Genomic DNA, 14737 nt, shown 5'->3' with positions numbered 1-14737 from the left:
AAGCGTGAACTAGTAACTGTCACAGTTGTTACGCATATGTGGTTGAGCAACGCGCTGCAAGTGTCGACAATGGAGAATGAGAAGCTTGCTTGCTTGACCCATAATTCTTGGCTCTTACCCACTACGGGGGATTGGCCATGAAACCGACGTGGGGGGGAATGGGGATAAGTGGGGAAATTTAGAATTTAGACGCTCTTAGATATTTCTTCTTTTAAACTACGGCACGTGGAGTGACCCCCTGCGTCTCCTGCCAGAGGGGGCGCTTGATGCAAGGTGTGCCCGCCCAGGCAGCACGCCGGCATTGGACCAATCTCGGAACAATGTTGGTAAACATTGGCAGAAATATTGGTCCTGCGTTGGCTTTTAGGGGTTTGCTACACCTAAATGTGCATTGGTCCAATATTGGATGCCAATGATTTTCCAATAATGGCAAGGATGGCTGTAGCCAACATTGTCCGTCAAACATATCTCCAATAATGGCAAGGATGGCTGTAGCCAACATTGTCCGTCGTACGTATCGCCAACATTGTATAAATATTGGCAGCTCCAATATTTTTTGCCAGCCTTTATCGTTGGCTGCACCATCGTTCTCTCATTTCCAGCGTTTAACGCTGGTTCTTGCCAGCCATTTCGTTAGCTATGTCAATATCTTTACGACATTTTCCACTGAATGTGTAGTTTAACGTGAGGTAGATTTTTGTGCACGTAAATGAATGCATGTTGCCCACGCTTTTGCTTTTAGGCAAGCAGCAGGGATAATCAGCGTACAAAAGCTGAGAGTACACACAAGTTTATTCTGCATGTATACATATGGCAAAGGTACTGCAAGTTTTGAAAATAATTTCGCATTTCGCGCTTTGTTCTGCTGACCACTTGCTGGAAGATAACAGCTGCACAGAACCTACACTAATTACCTTGAATAACGCCCTTATATTAGAAATGGGGGAATGAGACCACTCACAAACACACACAGCCCCTCCCTAGGTGTTAGCGCTTATTTGATTTGTCAGTTCACCGAAGGTTCAAAAGGAAGTCAGTGAAAAGCGAAGCGTGATACAAAATGAAAAATCACAGCATATCCACGGAGTGAATGATGATGAGTAGGCGAAGCTGCGGAGGTTCATCGGTAAAACGTGAATCTTCCGTGAATTCTGCCCAGTACATCATCACCGACGTGAGATCGGGCGCGTTTATACTAAAGGTTCGATGAGTTATGACGACTTGCAGCTCACTCTAATTTTACATGTACGCTGTGAATTTTCATTGTTTAGAAAACCATTGCTTTAGATAACTTCTGGCGTCTTTCGTTAAGCAGCTGGCGTCTTTTCGTTTTGCTTTAGAAACATCTGGCGTTCTGTCGTTTTGCTTTTACAAAACATCTGGCGTCTTTCGTTGGTTTATTTCATCAATCAACGGCGTTTTGAACAAAATTTTTATTGTTTAACCACGCACAGGAGAAATCTCACCAGGCACTACCTTGGAGGTAAACAATGGCTGCTAATGGGAATGAGAGACAGAAGAAGTCGGCTTTTAGCTAACACTTACACTTCTACTTCTACTAATGTTTCCTACTGGAACATGCCAATGGCTGCTAATGGGGAATGAGAGACAGAAGAATTCGGCTTTTAGTTAACGCGCACGCTGCGAATTTTTATTGTTCAACAAGCACAGGAAAAATCTCCCACCGGCACCACCTTGGAGGTCAAAGCGTAAGACTGGTTACGCACTACGACTACTACTACGGCTACGAGGGACGAACGGGTGCCGCCTTAAGGAGCTTCGCCCCTAATAAATGAACAACTACACGTGAACAGACATTCGATACAGCCGAGATCCATAACCACCTTGAACTACCAGAAAGTTCATCGCCTATTTATTAATTAAAAGGTGACTGCGGCAAGAGCTTGAAAGTCTGCGACAACTTCACAACTAATAAAAATTTGTGTGTTACAAATCCATCATTTCTTTGCGCGAATCGAGCGGCGAAGGGCAAATAAAAAACGGGTGTTAAGCTGGCGCACTACAAAGCGAGAAAAGAACAAAATAGCTCACGCAAGTGCTGAAAACATCGCTAAGGGCGAGAACTTAACGAACCTACTTCGAAGCGCGCAATAAAGCCCACCACATCGGTATTCACAAACTAACGAATTTTAAAAAATTACGCGGTAATGTAGACAATAATAAACGCAGCACACATTTCACTTACGAAAAACACGGAAAGTAACATGCGACGAAGGAAAAAAACGACTTACTGAACGCGATACGAACACAAAAATCCGGCGGAAAGTTTGCGAGTTGTCAGAACACATCGGCGCTCATCTGCGGATCGCTCTTCAATAGTCAAAACAGTCAGGTCCGATGAAGAACAGGGCAGCTGCCTTCTCACTGTGGCATCGCCGCCGAATCTCGGTATCCGTAGAATCGTGGCATCCTGTCTCGGTATCCGACTCCTTAGAATAACAGACAGCTGAGCTAGTTGGTAAGTATTCATTGTAAAAAGACAGGGCGTGCAAACACGGACACAAGAAGGAAGAAGGCGCTTGTGGTGTCCTGACTTCCTTCTTGTGTCCATGTTTGCACGCCCTGTCTTTTTATATATCCGACTCCGTTTTACAGCGAAAGCTGTTATGAGATCATTTCACCGGCCGTTTTTGGCGCCGCCGCCGCCGGTGTCCGTAACCACTGTCGCTCGAAATAAGAAAAAAAAACGAAATAAGAAGAAAATTCCAGGATGGAACGAGGTTAGAGCCTGGGCCCTCTGCGTGGGAGCCCACTATTCAACCTCTGAGCCATGCCGGTGCTTGAAACTGCTTTGCAAAAAGGTCCTATACAGGCTTCATGTCGGGAAGGAACCACATTAACATATGCAATATAGCGTGGTAGAAGAGTAAAATAAACACCAAGCGCCGCACAACGCGAATTCTGTAATCAGGCGTCACACAATGCGAGTTGCGCAACGACGAGGTTGTTGAATGCCTGCAACCAATTACAAAGGGCTCCGCCATAATTCCTCATCGTCATCAGGCACAGCATCAACAAAGTGCGCGTAATGCCTTACATGCGTTTAGCAGGTACCACGGCTCTCCGTAGAATGACGAAAAATGGCATTATGCCTGCTTTCCTACTTCTAAAAGAAATCACAGCATATCCACGGAGTGAATGATGATGAGTGGGCGAAGCTGCGGAGGTTCATCGGTAAACAGTGAATCTTCCCCGTGAATTCTGCCCAGTACATCATGACCGACGTGAGATCGGGCGCGTTTATACTAAAGGTTCGATGACTTATGACGACTTGCAGCTCACTTTAATTTTACATGTACGCTGTGAATTTTCATTGTTTAGAAAACCATTGCTTTAGAAAACATCTGGCGTCTTTCGTTAAGCAGCTGGCGTCTTCTCGTTTTGCTTTAGAAACATCTGGCGTTCTTTCGTTTTGCTTTTACAAAACATCTGGCGTCTTTCGTTGGTTTATTTCATCAATCAAGGCGTTTTGAACAAAATTTTTATTGTTTAATCACGCACAGGAGAAATCTCGCCAGGCACTACCTTGGCGGTAAACAATGGCTGCTAATGGGAATGAGAGACAGAAGAAGTCGGCTTTTAGCTAACACTTACACTTCTACTTCTACTAACGTTTCCTACTGGAACATGCCAATGGCTGCTAATGGGGAATGAGAGACAGAAGAATTCGGCTTTTAGTTAACGCGCACGCTGCGAATTTTTTCTTGTTCAACAACGCACAGGAAAAATCTCCCACCGGCACCACCTTGGAGGTCAAAGCGTAAGACTGGTTACGCACTACGACTACTACGACTACGACTACGAGGGACGAACGGGTGCCGCCTTAAGGAGCTTCGCCCCTAAAATTACAATGATTTATAGCATAGTGGCTTCCTTGCAAGTGCACTTGTATTAGTTGCAAAGGAAGCCCATAAGCGCATGATCCATTTCCTCGGGGTCTCAGTAAAGTTCTTTGCCCCCCGCCCACCTCTCTCTCCCACGTCAACGTATGTTATACAGCATGGCGGGAGAGGGACATAGCGACCGGGTGTCACCTAATGCAAATTACATAACTGGTGGGCCGTTTAAAGCTTCCAACCCATTACAAAGGGTTGAGCCATAATTCTTCATCGTCATCAGTCGTCGCGTCAACAAAGTGCACATAATGCTTACAGACGTGTAGCTAGTGCCTTGCTTCTCCGCAGAATAACGGATAATGGCTTAGTAGGTGCTTCCGAACTTCATAAAAATTGTGATTTATGGCGTAGTGGGTACCTTGCTAGTTTACTTGTATTAGTATCCCCAAGAGTGCTTACAACGGTGCTTTAGAAACGCCGCTCTTCCAGCTTTCGCTATGACTGTGCTGCGGTTTCAGCGCAGGCCTGGCGTTTTTTTCCCGATGGCTCTCGACTGAATACTGAGGGGCGGGCGCCCGCCGATGCCGGAAGCCCGAGCGAGGGAAAGTGACCGCCACTGCTGACTGAAAAAGAATAGCCGCCTGGCAGAAGGGGCCGAAGCGCGTACGTATCTTCCGAGGTGCCGTCTTCTCCCGCCATCTCCCTCAACCCCCCCCCCCCATCGTTTTCAAAGACATTGAAAGCAAGGAGCTCCGTTTTAAACCGTCGTGGGCGGAGAAGCCGTCAAGTGACAAGTGTTTTATGACCAGCGACCACCGCGCTGCCCCACTGTCGCGAGGAGAGAACGTGAAATTCCTGAGCAAAACATGGCGCCGCGCTGCTTCTCCGGCCTCCCGATCACCGAGAACGTTTATTCAAAGTGAACACGTCTGGTTGTGTGAAGCGTTGAAAGTGCAAACTCATCGATCATTTAAAGATTCCGCGGGCGATACCGTAGTCTTGGACAGCACGTCGCTGTAGCGCGTACACAAAGAAGTTATAATCCTGTAATCATAGGCGTGCGCACAGAGGGGGGGGGCAAGGGGGGGCCGCTCCCCCTAATAGGCTTAGAGGGGGGCGCAAAATCTGCCCCATACATTGACCCCCCCTAGTCACATAAGAGGGGAGGGGGCGCAAAACTGCCTCGTACATTGATTTAAAAGGGGGGGGGGGGCGCTGCGATGAACCTTCGCCCCCCCTGATGGTGAACCCTGCGCACGCCTATGCCTGTAATCCAACCAGTCGTGTAGTAAACACGAAAATACGTGGCGTGGTTGAAGTCACATGAAATGTTTTGACTGCTTGCCGCTAATAAAGCCGTGAGAATAATTTCGGTGCGTGTGCGGGGCGCAGAAGGCGCACCAGCGCAGAGGCCCATTGCGAAGCAGACGACTTCTATTCTACTCCATTAACTCATCAACGCTATAGACAGCTTCAATCAATGTAAAAGCAGGGTTTTTTGTTGTTTTTATACAGTTGCGATGTATACGCTGGCTGTATCACACAATTAACGTTAACTTTCAACAAGCATTGCAAAGTGAGATTTTGTTTTGTGTTTCCTTTCTCATAGATGTATTTTCAACAGCGCGCAAAACTCAGTTGAGAACTTGGTACTTATTTTACATTGCTCAACATCTGTAAAACGAATTTTGTCCAACTATTTAGCATATATTTTGTGCCACACTAAATGCCAACTTAAAAATCAAGACCCTGTGGGCGCCATTGTTCCCTTTCTTATAGATTGGAATTTGCAGTTTTTTTTGTTGGCTGACAACGATGGACTGTTTTTGCCATCTTTATACAGTAAAAGCTCGTTAATTCCATAATTATTAATTCGGAAAGTCGGATAATTAGGACGCGTTCTCTGGTCCCTGCAAGCATGTTAATTGTTTAACGGCATCACACTCTCGTTAATTCGGCCATATCTGTCCGCAACCCGGTTAATTCGGACGAACCTCTTAGTCGGTGGGGGGCGCTGCGACGAACCTTTGCCCCCCCCCCTTAATGGGGAACCCTGCGCACGCCTATGGTGATAAGTAACCAGAAATCTTCTTTGAGGTGCGCTGGATGCCGGACAAAGTGATTTTCATAATAGCGTGCATGCAGGTGGTGGCTCGATTCGGGCTAACCTTCACTCAGTGATGGTAAAAGGGGAAAAAACATTCTTGCCGATATATCATGCATATGTTTGCCAGTGTTTAAGACATGTTGGAGCGACAACGTGTAAGTCTGGACAATATTGTCCGGCGCGTAGCATTGGCCGTCCAATATTGTTTAACCAGTCAGATTGACTGGACAATATATCCGATCCACTGCCATTACTTAACCAATATTGTTTTACCAACGGATAAGCTGGCCCAATATTGCCATCCATACGGCCTGGTTCTGCCAATATCGTATGTACATCGGCAACCATGGACCGTTGTTGCCAACGTCAAAGAATGGCACGACCAATATTGTAGGTCGGCTGGCAAAGATGGACCATTATTGGCATCCTTGTAGGCTGGCTTGCCAACATTGGTTTTATAGTGGTTTGTATGGGCCATCATTGGGCCATCGTTTGCCAACGTATGAACAATATTGGGCCAATGTGCTGTGCTGCCTGCGCGGTGTTCCTTGTATTTTTTTTTCTTCTACATCCCGAGTGGGTACAGAAAATTGCCATTTTGTGATGCGTCTCAAGGGCAGAATTGAAATTGAAAAAAAATTAGGAGCGCTGCATCTGCAAGTGTCGACAATGGAGAATCAGACGCTCTTAAATATTTTTTAAAATGTGGCGCGTGGAGTGACCCCCTGCGTCTCCAGCCACCAGGGGGCGTGTGATGCAAGGTGTGCCCGGTGTTTTGTTTTCCTTTCACATCATTAGTGGGTACAGAAAAAGGCCACTTTGTCGTTCGCAAAAGTGGCCTTTTTCAAATTGAAAGAAAATTCCGAGCGTTGCGTGATAGAAAACACGCTCACGCTCCTCCGAGATTTGCTTACCACCAGCAGTACACGGTGTATATAAATAGCTCGTCGTTATTTCGCCGGCGCATGCATGGCGTGTGGTTGACTCGCCTAACGCAGCGCGCTGGAGAGCGAGGGGTCGCTGGTTGGAATCCGCGGTCCGGTACTTCCGAATTTTTTAAATGCGGAGCATTTCTTAGTCGCACCTGCGGCGCCAGCCGCCGTCCACACCCCCACTGCGCATGCTCGGCTCGTCTCGTGCCGGCAGCAAGCCTCTCCTCTCCATCCCTCGCATGCTTGGCTCGTCTCGTGCAGGCAGCAGGCCTCTCCTCTCCCTCCCTCCTCTCGATCGAACGCGGGTGGTGTGTATAAAAGCGGCGGAGCGCGCGTTCGAAATTCAGTCAAGGGCGTCTTTACTTGGCTTTCGCTTGACTTGACGCTTTGCTTGACCCGAGTAGATGCGATGGAAGCAACAGTACCTTCAATCAGCATCCCACCGCTCGTTGAAGGCAACGTTACCCCACCCTCACTGTCGTCAGCGTCAACAACAGCAAGCGACGCAGAGGACAAGGCTGCGAAGAGACGAGCATACGACGCTGAACGCGGAACTTCGTGCACGAGCGGCTGCTGCGAGACGGCAACGACGGGCTGCGGATCCTGAACGTCGTGCTCGAGAAGCAGCAACCATTCGTGAACGTCGAGCAGCGCATCCATCACTCGGCCAGCGCGACGCTTCTGCGAAACCCAATTACGCAACATTCACGCGATACCCCCACCACTCTGCGACGCATTTACTCGAGTTCCCCCCGTGGGAAGATGCGGGTGACATTTTTTCTTCTGCTTTATTTTTCTTTGTGCGTTTTTTATACATACATACATATACGGCGCATGATACATATCCAGCTTTCTCTGCAGCACAGCCACAGAGAAAGCTGGAACAGCGGCATCTCTGGAGCCCGTTATAAACTCTCTTGTGGCTACTAATACAAGTACATTAGCAACGTGCCCACTACGGCATAAATCGTAATTTTCGTGAAGTTGGGAAGCGCCCACCACGACATTATTCTTGATTCTAAGGAGAAGCGAGGAACCATCTGTAAGGCATTACGCGCACTTCGTTGATGCGATGGTTGATAACGATGAAGAATTATGGCTGGGCCATTTGTAATGGATTGGAAGCATTAAACGACCCACTAGTTACACAAGTCTCATCGCGTGAGGCCTGTCGCTATTTTACTCTCCCACCACGCTATATAACATACGTTAACGTGAGAAAGAGAGAGAGAGACAGAGAGAGGCAGGGCAAGAACTTTATTGAGACTCTCACGAAATGGATCATGGGAGCGTTAAGGGCTCCATTGGCAGCCAACAGAAGTCCACTTGCGAGGAACCCACTACGCTATAAATAATCATAATTTATGTGAAGTAGGCAAGCAGCCGCTAAGCAATTTTTCGTCATTCTGCGGAGAACCGTGGTACCCGCTAAACACCTGTCAGGCATTATGCTCACTTTGTTGATGCTGTGGCTGATGACGATGAAGAATCATGGCAGAGCCCTTTATAATGGGTTGGAAGCATTCGACAACCCACTCGTTGTGCAATTCGCATTGTATGACGCCTGGTTACAGAATTCGCGTTGTGCGACGCCTGGTTGTTATTTTACTCTTCTATCACACATTACATATGTTAATGTGGTTCCTTCCCGACATGAAGCCTGGATAGGGTCTTTTCGCAAAGCAGTTTCAAGCACCGGAATGGCTCAGAGGTTGAATACTGGGCTCCCACGCAGAGGGCCCAGGTTCGAACCTCGTTCCATCCTGGAATTTTTTTCTTATTTCGTTTTTTTCTTATTTCGAGCGATACTGGTTACGGACACCGGCGGCGGACAACTACGGCGCCAAAAACGGCCGGTGAAATGATCTGATAACAGCTTTCGCTGTAAAAGAACGCACAAGCCTAGACCCAAAGGTGCTTCGCCCCTAAAACAATTATTTCGGGTACTCAATGACTACTGCTGAAGTAACTAGAACTGGTCTTTTACCACATTTACTTGATCGTACCATAAAAGGTGATTTTTAATAGCGTCCAGGAAGAAAAAATAGATTTTCAGTACTCTATTGTAACGCGAGGGTGGACTCAAGGCAGCGAAAGTCTGGAAGAAAACTCGCCTTGCATTCGGGGAAATGCGATAAATGCTTAATTTTCATGAATATGCCTAAGTATTCATTAGCAACCGTAACTGTTACATGGCTCGATTCCGTAGCACTTGTACATAGCCCAGTCCAACTTTATCTTGCTTTAGGGCACTGACTGTTGGAGATGTGTAACCACTGAATAGGTCACCGGATACAATGTCCACTTAAAGGGCTCCTAAACCACCAACAGACGCTCGCGTGCTCCTCTCCGTGCCTTTCCTTCATGGACAACAGCCGTCATGACGTCACTTGTATGATTGTGACGTCTCGAGCAAGAGACGCTGTCAATGGGCGAACAAGAGCCTGTTTTCTGCTAGCAGATGCCCACGCTTTTTGCGTTTTCACCTCGGACGCTGAGGAAGGGCATTCGGAGAGATGGATAGACGAGCCGATGAACGCAGCCTGGCCAAGGAAAGAGCGAAACGACAAAGCGCGTGCAACTACGCCAGCGTTCGCAGTAGACTCGTGCACAACTCCAACGCCACAACTAAATTTCGATTCGCTCGCTGGATTTCAAGCAAGACGAATGTGCCGGCCGCGATGTGCTGGATTACTCCTCGTACCTCTCGCTGATCGGCGCCCCGTGACGGTCTCCTCGCCCGCTATGCCGTGCGCCGCTCATCGTCGGGGCCTCCGCCGCTTCGTCGATGTTGTGCACCGTGACTCTGGCTGTGTTTCGTGGACGCGTCCCTGAACTCCCGTGACCGTCTCCCCCCATCTTTCCTGTCCTCTTCTCTCTTCGTTGGATGGATGTGCCCCTCTCACTTCTTTCTATATTTTTCCTACTATTCTTTTATTCCCTCCTTATCCCCACCCCTACAAGGCACTGCGCCGTGTCGCCTATAGGCAGATAGAAATTAGGTGCCTTTTTCCTTTCCTCAATAACCACTGAAGAAAAAGAAGAACTAAATTTCGACTTCTGCGTGGTTTAGGGGCCCTTCAAAACCGAAAAACTATTATCAAGCCTACAGCTTAGAAATTTAGAAACTTCAAGGCAAAGGCAAAACAGATTTTAGGAAGAGACGGCACCACTGTGGACACAATCATTAGAATATTTATTGAAATCAGAATTTTTCTTTCCCGTACATCACACAGTACAAAAAGGCTCATTAGTATTGCAGATACAGCAGTTGTACGAAGAGATGAAATAGTAAATTTCAATATTGTTGCATGGACAGCAAATAACTTTTTATGCAATGGTTACAAATTTCCTGTAATCTAGCACAGGCCAAAGTGGAGCTTTGTTGCTTGCGGGTTCAGCAGCTGCATATCATCACGGCACGAATCACGCAGAGGGCATAAATTCAGGAACAAACAAATCATTCTGGTGGTTTTAGCATCCACGAGGAAAATAGACCAGGAACCATATAACGTGCCCGTCAGGCACAAACGTTTATGGGTTATTCCATGCCAACTGTCCCAGCCGGGGCGCTCGACAAAAATCAATTTTTCTGAAAAAATCTGAGAAAATTACGCACATATAGACATTAGTTCTACAGTATTTTCCCAAAATCTTTTGAGCGGCAAAAATTTTTCGGGCACGTGAGCGCCATTTGAACTTCTCTATATGGTAGAAAATCAGCTACGAAAGAAAAATTCGGTTTAAATGGGCCGTTTCACGCATTCCTTCGAAACTTGCTTTTTTGTGTTTTTAGAGCATCGCGCTTTTATTATGGGACAATTGCTTAGAGCAGCTTTATATTTTTCAGTCCTTAGCGCGTAGGTAAGATTCAGTAAATTGAAGCGTCTTCGGGAATTTTTTTACAAAAGACGATTGTACACCAATACATAAATTATTCTTAGAGAACTCTTTATAAAACGTACTATCTCCTAAAATTTTTGTTTTAGTCAAGAAACCAATTTTTCAAATTTAGTCCCACCGTTGCATTATTTTGCTATGGGGGCAATACAAAGCGACTGAATTTACTGCACAAAAAAGAGGTAGTGTATTCGTAGCACATGGTTTTCAGTTCCTTTTGTTAGTACATTGGCTTAGATGCCGATATTCCTCAATAATGAATCGCGTTACTTAATGCATTGTTGACGCACACCGGAGGCGGCGGCTGCGACGCCAGACAACTACGCCACAAAAGGAGGCTGTTGTGATCTCATAGAGCTGTAAAACAGTACATGTTACCAGACAGACAAATTCTGCTTTAACCAAAATCTGCTGCCTGCAACCATCCAAATAGAGATGTGAAAAATAGCTCGGCATATCCCGTCCGTAGTATCGCGGACGACGGACGGAATGCGTGAATACGCGGTAGTGGTGAAAAGCATTTATTTACAAGGAGAGGTGTGGGACCTCATTAGAGATTCCTACAGACTAGGTGGAGTCTCTATTCCGGGACCCCATTGGCTGAAGCCGCCGCCCTGGCTCTCTGTACCAAGGCCTGTTGGGCCCGAAGGTCTGAGCAGCCGAGCAGGGCCGCCTCCCAGTCCTCTCGTGTAGGGTTCGGGTGAGGAGTAAGGGCTGTGTTGTTTTGACAGGCCCACACCATGTGGTAGGTGTCCGCCACCTCCCCACAGTGCTGGCACTGTCCTGTGACCGTAGGGTCGAAATGTTTTATGATTGCAGGACATAACATTGTGTTAGTCTGGAGCCTTAATAGGATGCGCTCATCTGCTTTCTTCAGCCCCCTTGCAGGAGGAGGGTAGCGGCGATGAATTTCCCTATAATATTCTAGAATTTCCCTATACCGGAGGAGAGGGTAACCCTCCCCGTCTGTCTCCATTGGGATTGATGGAGGAAACCCGGAAATGAGCGCTCGGGCAGCCGCATCTGCAGCCTCATTTCCCCGCAATCCCTGATGACCCGGAGTCCAAATAATACGTTTCGGGTGAGGGTCCGCGTCCCTTATGCAGTTGCGCAGTATTTTGTAGGCTAAGGGTGAGATGTACCCTGCTACGTAGTTCAAAAAACGGCAGGAAGTGGAAGATGGAAGCTGCGATGAAAAAATCCGTAAAACAGGGGGTGGATGCTCGAGCCAACGTTTCGACAAGTGGACTTGTCTTCTTCAAGGCTGGAACTGATTTCCTTAGCTATCGTGTGTATATGCTTCGTGCCCTCTCCAAAAGAGGGGAGAAGGGGTGGGGGGGGGAGAGGCCACCGCGACCCAATCGTCGCGGTGGCCTCTCCCCCCCCCACCCCTTCTCCCCTCTTTTGGAGAGGGCACGAAGCATATACACACGATAGCTAAGGAAATCAGTTCCAGCCTTGAAGAAGACAAGTCCACTTGTCGAAACGTTGGCTCGAGCATCCACCCCCTGTTTTACGGATTTTTTCACTGCTACGTAGTTGCGACACGCGCCCCGCGAATCCGTAATAATGCATCTGGAATTACTGTGAGAGGCCGCAAGGGCAATGGCGACCTCTTCAGCCTGTGTTACAGTATACGCCCTAAAGGTTAGCCCATCCACCTGCGTTCCTTCGTGAATAGCAGCGGCCGTGTACCACCCCTCGGGGTTTGGGCCAGCAACGTCCACGTAGTAGACACCTGGCTTCTGTCCATATTGTAGCTCCAGCGCCCGAGCGCGCGCCTCACGTCGTGCGGTGTGTTCATCTCTGTCCATTTTAGTGGGGAGAGGTCGGACCAGAAGGGCTGTACGCCACAGTTCTGGCACCTTGACCCGCTCCTGTATGTGGAAGTCATGTTTTATATGCAGTCGCGCAAGTAGACTTTGGCCAGAGTGTGTTTGGGCCAGCCGTGTGTACTGGTTGAGGAGGTGGGCTTCCCTAAGCTCCTGATATGAGTTCACCACACCCAAAGCCTTAAGACGGCTGTTGGATGTAGAGATCGGAAGGTCAAGAGCCCTCTTTAACGTTTTCCTAATTACTGCTTCGATTTTTTCTTCCTCATGTTTGCGGAGGTAGAGGTAAGGGACGGAGTACATGACCCTGCTGGTTACAAAAGCATGCGCCAGCCGCAACGCATCTTTGCACCGAAGTCCCCCCCTCTTGTTGGAGACCCTGCGGATCATGCGACCCACCTGGTCCCCTATTTTCCTCAGTTTGGTCAGTGTTGTGTCAATTCGGAGCTGTTGGTGAATGTATAGGCCCAAAACCCTGATCTCCTCCGCTCGTCTGATTGGACCCGTAGGAAGCGTAATGGAGATATCTGTGTTTTCTTTGGACATGCCTCTGATGTGAAGGAATTCAGACTTGTTGGGTGCGCATTGGAGTCCGCAGCGCGCCGCGTAGGTGTGTACAATTTCTGCAGCTTGTTGCAGGCTGTCCTCAATATTACCCAAGTTCCCTTGTGTTGCCCAAACCGTGATGTCATCTGCATAGAGGGCATGGCGAATGCCCTCTATGCCCGCCAGCTGGCGTGGTAGATGCATCATGGCGATGTTAAATAGGATGGGAGAGAGGGCAGCCCCTTGCGGTGTCCCTCTAGTACCCATTTGATATGGTCCGTATTCTGAGTTTTCTATGCGGATCAGGGCGGCTCTGTCCGATAAAAAGTCCTTGACGTAATTGAACGTGTTCTTTCCGCAGTTAGTGCCGCTGAGGTGTTCGAAAATGACGCTATGTTTAACATTATCAAAGGCCCCCTTAAGATCTAAGGCTAAGATGACCCTGTCGTTGTATTTCATCACCACCGGTTGGATGACCTCTCGGTGTAGTTGCAGGAGTACATCCTGTGCCGATTTATGAGGACGGAATCCGAACATGGTAGGAGCAAAGGCCCCCTTCTGCTCGAGATATTCCGAAAGTCTGTCCCGCACCATCGTTTCCATCAACTTGCCCACGCAAGATGTTAGAGAGATGGGACGAAGGTTGTCTGTCTTTACTGGCTTCCCTGGTTTGGGGATGAATGTGACCAGGGCTGTTTTCCACTCAGGGGGGACCGACATCCGGCCACTCCAGATATCATTAATGTATTCCAAGAGTTGTGTCAGCGTAGGGTCGGCCAAGTTTGCCAGCGTCTTGACCGTGATGTTATCCCTACCAGAAGCTGTTCCTCTGCGCATCTTTGCCAATGCTGCCTTCATGTCATGTAGGAGGAAAGGGGCGTCTAGGGTCTCGTTTTCCTTTCCCGAATATCTATACTCCGGACCTCGCGGATCTTGCTGCTGGCAGAGATACCTGTCCCGAAGCGTTTCCGCTAGTTGTGTTGTGGTACCTTGAAATCCATGAATGGCTCTTCGGAGGTGTCTTTGCGTTTCTCCTCGCGTTTGTGTGGGGTCAATGAGGCTACGAAATAGCCGCCATGTTCCCTTGTTTGACATCTGATGTGCGATATCATTACATTTGTCTGCCCAGTTTGTATCTGCTAAGTGCGTTGCGTATTCCGCTGCTTGTGTTGTTAGGTCCTGAATTCGCTTTCGAAGGGCTCTATTATGCTTCTGGCGTTTCCATCGGCGCGTGAGGCTCTGTCGGGCCTCCCACAAATGCAGAAGGTGGTTGTCAACCGCGGGGTGCTCATCCGATGTTTGCAATATGGATTCGTATTTCTTCTGGGTGAGTATGATGTGCGCAGCCCAGTCTGCATAATTGCCTGAACGGAGGATAGGCGGGATATTTTCCTTGCGCATTTTGTCCCAGTTAACTATTCGCGCTGGTCTGCCCTTCCGTCTGAAAGGGTGTGTGGAGAGTGTGATGTTTAGTAGGCAGTGGTCACTGCCCAGTGTCTCCTCTAGGTTAGTCCATGTAACGTGTCGTGTGTTCTTAACCAGAGTGAGGTCAGGGCATGTGTC

The sequence above is a fragment of the Rhipicephalus sanguineus genome, chromosome 6, assembly GCF_013339695.2.
Source record: "Rhipicephalus sanguineus isolate Rsan-2018 chromosome 6, BIME_Rsan_1.4, whole genome shotgun sequence".
NCBI lineage: Eukaryota > Metazoa > Arthropoda > Arachnida > Ixodida > Ixodidae > Rhipicephalus > Rhipicephalus sanguineus.
Note: the sequence above shows the minus strand (reverse complement) of the source record.